At 38.6% G+C, this 9,323-nt stretch overlaps 1 protein-coding gene across 1 annotated transcript in view; it reads right to left on the reverse strand.

Moving 5' to 3' along the window:
* Window positions 1-9,323, reverse strand: part of LOC103272656 (transmembrane and TPR repeat-containing protein 1) — a 196,127-nt gene that overhangs the window by 153,207 nt on the left and 33,597 nt on the right. The window lies entirely within an intron of this gene.

The following is a 9,323-nucleotide window of genomic DNA, read 5'->3' on the forward strand; positions in this document are numbered from 1 at the left end:
GATGGAATACTATGCAGCCATAAAAAAGAACAAAATTATGAATTTCGCAGCAACCTGGATGGAACTAGAGTCTATAATACTGAGTGATCTCTCACAGAAACAAAGATCTGAGTATCACATGTTCTCACTCATACAGTGCACCTTGATCATCCAACACAGTACCATAAGAAAATGACTGACAGTGATGGGGGAATCTATGGGTGCAGGGAAAAGGGGGTGGGACTAATGGTAGTAAACATCTGCCTGGGGACAGAGAGACACCTGTTATCAACAAGGGGGCCTAAATGAAGCATATTTGTATACCTAACCCTTAACTGTACCCCACAACATCATAATAAAAAATATTGATTTAAAAATAAATAAATAAATAATTTTTTAAAAATTATTATCACAGGCACTCTATTATCCTACTAATTTTGATGAACTTGCCATTATTGCTACAAGAATGTTTTTCTCTTATAGTCTATTAATAATAGAATCTAAAACATTGTAAGCTCATAAAATTAGAGAAAGTAATCAAATACCATAAACAAGTCAAACCAAGACTGTACAACTTTCTGTCATAAATACAGCAAAGAAAAGGTGAACACTATAAACAATAGTTCTTCCACACTGACTTTGGCATAAAATAAACTTGGGGCAGGAGGAATTAAATCCTAGCACTACAATTTATAAGAAGCCACATTTATTTACTGGCCAGGGGATGGGGGTGGAGGTAATTTAAACAATTTTTAAAGCTATTTTAAAGTCTTTCATGTATTAACTCATTTGTTTTTCACAATAACCTCATGAGGTAGGTATTCGTATTACTGCCATTTTCCACATAAAGAAACTGAAAGAGAGTGTAAATAATCTGCAAAACATTATATGCCTGCAAAGCAGGAGAGCAGAATTAAAACTCAGGCACTCTGGAACAAGTACATGTACTTTACTTGTATGTGCACTGCCTACTTCAAAGATATCTGAAAGAATTAAAATTGTAAGCTGGCTGTAAGACTTGTTACTTCGTTCCTGTCCATTGGTACAGTGATCATGATCATGACACTTGCTTCTGAATTTTAAGTGAATTTCAAATCACTTGTACTTCTACAATTCTAGTTTTCTTCTGCTGGATAAAATGCAGAACTCTTCCTGATTTTTTTTAAATGTTATCTTTCACACAGGTATATCTTTAAAATTCTGTCATATTGAATCAACAATACATAGTACCAGATCAAAAACGTGTGTCAGACTATTTTCAGAGCAACAAGCTGAAAATCCCAACAAATTATCTGAAACCACAATGATCTGTTGCCTGGCATAGACAAATGTTCTCACGAAAGAATTATTTATACTTTCCCTGAGTGTTTATAATGTTAAGATGGACTGATACTGCTTTTATTATAGTCACTCCACAGCCTCTCAAGAGGCTACATTTAAAAAGAGAAAGAGGAGGGAAAAAAGAGAAAGGCAAAAAGTTGAGCTGGATGACAGTAGCATTAACTAAAAGAGCAAATAACTCGAAAGCAAACTCCCTACACACCCTAAGAGCCTTAGCTGTGTTCTGCAAAAGAAAGGAGAGCTGTTTGATGGCCTTGAAGTCAGCTGCCACCTTCTTAAACACACAGGCCAGAGACAGAGTATTCCATATGGTGTCTGCTGAGCTGATGGAAAGGCTCTAGACCTGAGATTCCCTTCCAACAGCCTACTGTGACGGTGACAGAATTGCACGCCAACCAGAAATGCCTACATTCCTATAGTTTTCTCTTTCGACATATGTCCCTGTGTATCCGGTTGGAAAGCAGATGCCTAAGCTTGATTGCTCTATGCTGAGAAAGGAAAGAACTTATCATCCACTGACTGAAATTTACAAGGGATCAAAGATTGCCAAGAGTCGGTACCCAGTCACGATTAAGCAGAATGAACCAGGGACTGTTAGAAACTCCACCAAATGCTACCCATAAATTAAAAGGAATTTTGCCTCCTTAGCATGTGATTTATTTAGAAGCTTTTAGTGCTAACTTCTGAATGAAGCCAATAAGCACTTTATTGAAATGATCCATTTTAGTGCTGAGCTCAGTTCAAGAACCAAAGCAGATTCCAATAAGCTCTCAGATGAACTCATCAAGGTAATTCCTGCTTTACCACATACTCTGGGTCTGGTTCAGAGGGAATAACATCGCTCTCAACTAATGGTTAGAATATAGTAAAAGAAAAAAATATAGTCTTCCCTTCAAATTCTCTATCCACTAAAGAAAATACTTTTCTGGCAAGCTTCATATTTGAGAAAAGGTACTATAAAGTAACTTGGGAAACCAGCTTGGGTAAATCAATCCACCAAAGAATATTAAAGGTACACCAATGACACTATCCCAATAAGCAAAGTTCATAATTAAGAAGCCTCATAACACTAACTAATATAATCAGCTTACTTTTAAAAATAATTTTTACTTAATTTTTTAATTTCTAAACACAAATTTTCCACCATTTCTATCACTTTTATAGCAAAACACCACCATTTGGTCACACTTCCTAAAAAACTGCTTCCTTCTCCATAGAAGGACAATCCACCTGTCTTCTCCAGTGCCTTAATAGTCACTAAGCATGCCTGCAGTCTTGTAGCACCAAAGGATATACAGGGTCTTAGCAAAAGCTATGGTCAATTCAGTACACTAAAAAGAAACTGACAAATTATGAAAAAACTCAGGGCATTTATGAGACAAAGATCAGAAAAGGACATCATTTGGATATTGTGACCCAATGATAGGACCCTCAATGTTCCAAATGATAGGACCCTCAGTGTAAACAGTTATAAAGTTGTTTGATAAAAAATGACCTTAATTATTCTAGTTTTGGTTTAGCTAGTGTCACTATCTCATTCAGCCGAAAAGTTGTTACTTTCTTGGGTCTACCACCTGCATGTTCCTAACGTCCCCACATAAAAAAAATCACAGTGATCTGGACACGACCATCTAAAAACTATATCTAAAGACTAAAGTACTTATGTCATTGAAAAGAGATAATTCTATTGCAAAATATGGCCCAGTACATCTCTAAAAGCAAAGGAAGCAAGGAAAAAAAACTATTAGCAACAATTAAAGAAGTTGCTAAGTATCTTTAAAATAAGATATTGGGGCCAGGCTCCATGGCTCAGCCTGTAATCTCAGGACTTTGGGAGGATGAGGCGAGTGGATTGCCTGAGCTCATGGGTACAATACCAGCCTGGGCAACTTGGCGAGACCTCATCTCTACAATAAATCAAAAATTAGCCAGGTATAGTAGCACGTGCCTGTAGTTCCAGCTACTTGGAAGGCCAAGGCAGAAGGATCGTTGGAGCCCAGCAGGTCAATGCTGGGGTGGCCATGAGCATGCTACTGTACTCCATCCTGGACAACAGAGTAAGACTCCAACTCAAAAATTTAAAAATACATAAAAATAAAATAAGATATTGGTTTGTGTCTACTTTCATAAAGTTGTTTGTGTTCTTAATGTGCATTCCTCATTAAGGTTTATACTTTCATTAAGAGATTTTAAAGTGGGGGATGGGGGATTTATTAAATAAACATGCACCTGCAAACTTTAACTGTTGGATGTATTTTCTGTATAGACCCATTAGTGAACTCCATACTTCTTTCATTCAGTCATTTCAGTTTTGAAAGCAGCAGATGAACAAGACTAAAAATGGCTCATTTGTGATCAATCAGTGGGAAAGGTGTATAAAAAGGAGGACGAGAACTAAGTTATTACTCATCGATAATCCAGGCTTTCAATACAGATTTCTTGTCACCTGCAAATCTCACATCACTAGCTCATTAGTGATGTGAGCTGATCTCTCAAAGCTGATAGGAGGATGTTAACAATAATCTGAAATACATTTGTCATACTCATAGAATCGTACATGTGACATAAAAGTTCAAAATCCTACCTCAGGGGTTTAATTTGCACAGCCTTTCTTACTTTGGGGAAAAAGATTGTGATGCAAAGTCTACAGAAATAAAGCATTAAAATGACACTGAATATATCAGTTACCCATGTCATCAATGAAGGTCAAAATATGTATATGACTCCCTAAGTTTCCTGAATTTAATTAACGTACAATTTCATTTTAGTGCCAAACTGTTCTCTGGTCCTAAACCTGTCTCAGTTTCTTGATTTGCATGCCTGTGTGCGAGATATTTACAAGAAAAACTTTTAAAATGCACTGAAGTGAAAAATCTAACCACTGCCTCACCCACAAAGGTAGAAAATAAGTTCATTTTAAGTAAAAATGGCATAGTTATCAACCAGCTAAGTTTCATAAGGACAAGGCTTTGTTCATTTCCTTGCCATATTCTCAGAACCAAAGGTACTACCTGGCTATTTAAACACTCATATATATGTGAGGGGGGACTCCCCCCAAAAAATGAATTATTTTTTAGAGGGCAGACCCCTTATAGTACAGGCTTCCCCGTTAGGTAAGTGTTCCAGGAACCTATCTGCATCGGTATACCAGCTAGCATTGTGAGAGGCTGCATCAGACTTTAGTGAAATTTTTTTGGTGATTCTTTCAGCGCATTTGCTCATTTCATAATGGGTGATTTATGAGTGCACCTGCCCACACCATGCTGAGTATAGGGAAGGTTTTTGACCAAAAACAGCATGAAACCCATGCCTCACCCTCCCTATTCATTCCATTTTGCCCTGAATGACTTTTTTTTTTGTTTCCCCAAAGGAAAGAAGTCCTCCAAAAGAAACATTTTGCCGAATTGAAAGAGGTGAAACAAAAAATGGCAGAAGTGCTAAAAGGCATCCAAATTGACGAGTTCAAAAACTGTTCTGATCAGTGGAAAAAGCATCTCGATAGGTGTATTGCATCCAATGAAGAATACTTTGAAGGTGACCGAAGTTTAAACAAGTAAGAATAAATACACAATTTTTATAAATAAATTCCGGTATGTTCTTTTTTGGTTTCCCCCTCGTACACACACACACACACACACACACACACACACACACACGTTGAAGATGTCATTTAGAATCCACTGAGGTTTCTAATGTGAAAAGGAATGTATGTCCATGTGGGCACAAATTTGATGTAATGAAAATGGCATGGAGTGGGGAGGGAATGTTTACATACAAAACATTTCTCATTCCGCACCTAGTGATTCAGTGAAAATTTATATCAACTAAAATGTCACCAGATTGCAGAGTAAGTATTCCCAGTCCCAGGTTTTTCATTATACTTTCTACCCATAAGCCAGAAATTAAGTCACATATAAAAATAGATAACTAAATAAATTACTTACAGCAGAATTTTTTCCTGGGTTTGGCTTTTTCCCCATATTAAGTAACTTCTGAAAGCAACATTTCCTTGATAGTGTTTAGCCCAGTTTTTTGTCAGCCTCACACCAATTTAGGTAATACAAATATGTGTGGACAGTCTTGAAAAAAAATTCCACACAAACTAATTCTCTTCCTGTTTACTGTAGGCTCATTATTTCACAATGCATCCTGGTGTTCAGAAATCCACACAGGAATAATAATATTCGCAATACTAAACTAATCATAATGACTCTGCTGGTGTCACCAATGCACTGAATAGTCACAGTATGTCAGGCACCAATTTACATCCTTATTATGTGTACCACTGCTTTTAGTACTGATGACCAATTTGAAAATAATGTGCTGCCGGGTACAGTGGCTCAAGCCTGTAATCCCAGCACTTTGGGAGGCTGAGGCTAGAGGATTGCCTAAGCCCAGGGGTTCAAGACCAGCCTGGACAACATGGCAAGACCTCATCTCTACAATAAATCAAAAAATTAGCTGGGAGTTTTGCTGCACGCCTGTAGTTCCAGCTACTTGGAAGGCTGAGGCAGAAGGATCGCCTGAGCCCGGCAGTGGTGGCCGTGAGTTGCCACTGCACTTCAACTCAAAAAAAAAAAAAAGAAAAAGGAAGAAAGAAAAGAAACAAATGTGCAAATAACATTTCCCCCTTTTAGAGATAAGAAAACTGAGGCTCACAGAGATCAAATAGCTTGTTTGGGATCAAGGAAATAATGGAACCATGATTTAAACACGTTGTCTGCAGAGTCAGAGCTTTTAAGAACTAGGTTAACATGTCCCCTCTCAATGTTTATTCGCTTTACCTGATCACCTACTGACGGAGGTACAAACATAGTTTTCAAAAATAATTATAAAACGAATCCAATTTATATTCAACTATATGATGCCTTTCTTTCCCAAACAGAGAAGATACTTTCCTTCCAATGGAGGGAAAATGGTCCTGGACCACAAACACATTAACTTTAGCGAGACTCTGACCCAGTGCCAGCTGTGATGTCTACTGCTTTCCATTCATCACTTTCTAAAACAGCCTGGTGCTTGGGGTTAAAACAACAACAGCAACAAAAAGTAACCTACATAGCGTGTCACCTAACTCAATGTATTAGCACCAGTACTCCACATCAAAGTAAGTCCAGAGGTGTCTCATTTGTGGACCTAAGGATGACTGCCAGGACCTTTCTACCAGCTGATAGTTCAATAGGGAGGCCACTTCCACATAGGATGATACAAGCATAGTGCCTCCTCCCCAAAGCTAAGAACACCAGGTCTGGACTTTAAAGGACAATAAATGGGTAAAGCACAGGTTTAGGAGTCAAACAGCCTTGGTTCCATTCCTGACACTATCACATATTAACTATTTGAACTTGGGCAAGATGCTTTTTAATCTCAAAGACCCTCAGCAACCTCATGGCAATGAAAATTAAAATACCTACCCTAAAAAAGATATCATGATGATTGCATGGGGTAAAATACACAACCAGTGGGTGGATAACAGATAAAAAATTTTCTTCCTCCTCCTGAAGGACTTTATTCACCAGTGTGTTGGAGCTGGCGCATACTAGTTTAAAAGATCGGACTATTAAGTTTGTAAGAATTTGGCAAACTGGTTATTAAAAAGCAGCCATTATTGAAAATTAAATTACATAAACTTAAATTAAATAAATCATATTTTAAACAAAGGAAATAAATGCACAAAGCTCATCTCTTCCTAGTTCATTTACTTCACTTTACTAGTAGTTACCTATTCTCGTAAGGTCCTTTCTGTTTATGGCATGTGTCTGGTAGAAAACCTACCTCATGGTGGGCCACAGCATATCTCTCCCAACTGCATGGTCAGTGATGTTACACTTTTAGCTTGAAATCAGTCACCATGGGAGTATTTACATGGAAATTAGCAAATACTACAAATCAAGAATTCCTTTCTTTGGAGAGTCAGTTCCACATGGGATTATTACCAGCACACCACTGGAATTCATATTTCATCCTATCCCTTTCTGCTCTGGAATCTTTCATCTCCCCTCTCTATAGGTTGTCTATGAATACACACACACACACACACACACACACACACACACACACAAAATTTAAGATAAAATTGGGGGAAAAAAAGGCCATAACATTTCTCCAGTTAACCACATTTCCCTCCATTCCTTCATTGGCAAATTTATTGAAAATGTTCTATCTAAGCTTAACTCTGACAGTTTCTTATAATTCATTCATTAATTGATTCATGTCACAAATATTCAAGTACCTACGATTAGTCATACACTGTGACAGGAAGCAGCAGTGCAACCGTGAGTGAATATTGACATGGTCCTGCTTTAGTGAAGTTCACAGTCACATGGCAGTCTAACTTCTGTCCCACCTTGAAAGTCATCAGTACTCTCTTTAACTCCTTTTTTTCTCTTCTTTTGCCTTCCTTAAAAAAATTTACAATTTCCCAAATTGTTTTGTCCTCTTTTCCTCTTACCCTCAACAAATAAAGTCAAAAGTTTCTCAACACTCTGTTTATCCCCCTTCCCTTTTCTTCAGGAATTTCATGAATTCTTGTGATTTCATTCTCTACCAAACCAAACCCTTAGAAAACCTACTTCTCCTCTAGCTCTTCCACTCAGGAACTGATGCCACCATCTACCCATATGGTTAAGCCAGAAACTTGAAAGTCCTTGTTTCTTTCCTTTCCCTTTCTTCCTCACCCCAAACACTTAGCAAGTCCTGTTGAATCTATATAGAAAATATATCTCCTTATCTTAATTTCTATCACTCTCAACCAAGGTATTTTTGTCCTCACTCTGTATAAAAGCCTCCTAATTCTTCTCACTTCAGTATTGCTCCCAACATCCTGCACCACAAAGAAGCTAGAATGAACATTTTTAAAAGAAATGAAACTATGTCTAAACACACACATACATACACACACACACACACACACACACACACACACACACACACACACTCCATCTTCCCATTCTACTAGGGATCCCATTCTACTAGGAATAAAACCCAAACTTGCTTCCATGGCCAATGTGGCCCTTCTTTATCTGAGCCCTACCCACACCCTGCCCTCACCCCTTCTCCTCCACACTTGCTCACCACCCTGAAACCTGGAACCCCCTGCCAGATCTTTGCAGATCATTGTAGGGCTGGCTATTCCCCTCCTTCAGTAGGATTCAGAAGCCTTCCCTGACCAACCAACCCAAATTCCCCCAGACTAACTCAACACTCTCCATCATATCCTGCTGCTCTCTCTTCTTAGCACTCACATTGTTCATTCATCATTGATTATTGTCATCTTCCTCTACTAGAAGGGATGTTACACAACAGCAAGGATTATGTCTTCCTTATTTACCAAGACATTCCTGATGCCTAGCCTAGAATGTGCCTGGCACATGTCAGCTGCTCAACAGGTATCTATTGATGAATGAACGAATGAATGGGGCAAGACTCCAAACAACAAAGGCAAAAAAAAAATTGAAAATAAAGACCTTGAAAAGAGGGAGTTTTAAGGAACTACACAGATCAATTAGAACAGCAATCGGAGTGGTAAGGTGCTAATACTATGACTGGAATTTCCATACGTTAAAAAATTGCAAAGCCATTAGGCTGAGGTGGCTCCACCTCTGTTTTGATAAGCAAACAGAATCCCACCTCAGTGTAAATGGTAAAATGAAATCTAAGCTTAACCAATCAGAAACCACCAACTCTGACTAGGAACTTTCCACTGGAATGATCCAAGTAAGACTAGTGCTTCACTTTGCCAACCAAATATGTCCTTTGCTCTGCTTCTGTGTTCACCCTATAAAAATTTTCCCTCAGCCGGGCTCAGTGGCTCAGCTTGTAATCCCACGCCTTTGGGAGGCTGAAGTGAGTGGATTGCCTGAGCTCCTGGGTTCGAGACCCACCTGAGCAGCGAGACCCCATCTCTACAATAAATCAAAAAAATCAGCCGGGCATGGTAGCATGTGCCTGTAATTCCGGCTACTCGGAAGGCTGAGGCAGCAGGATCGCCGGAGCCCAGCAGG

The sequence above is a fragment of the Carlito syrichta genome, unplaced genomic scaffold (genome assembly GCF_000164805.1).
Source record: "Carlito syrichta isolate Samal-C Ts95f unplaced genomic scaffold, Tarsius_syrichta-2.0.1 Scaffold313103, whole genome shotgun sequence".
NCBI lineage: Eukaryota > Metazoa > Chordata > Mammalia > Primates > Tarsiidae > Carlito > Carlito syrichta.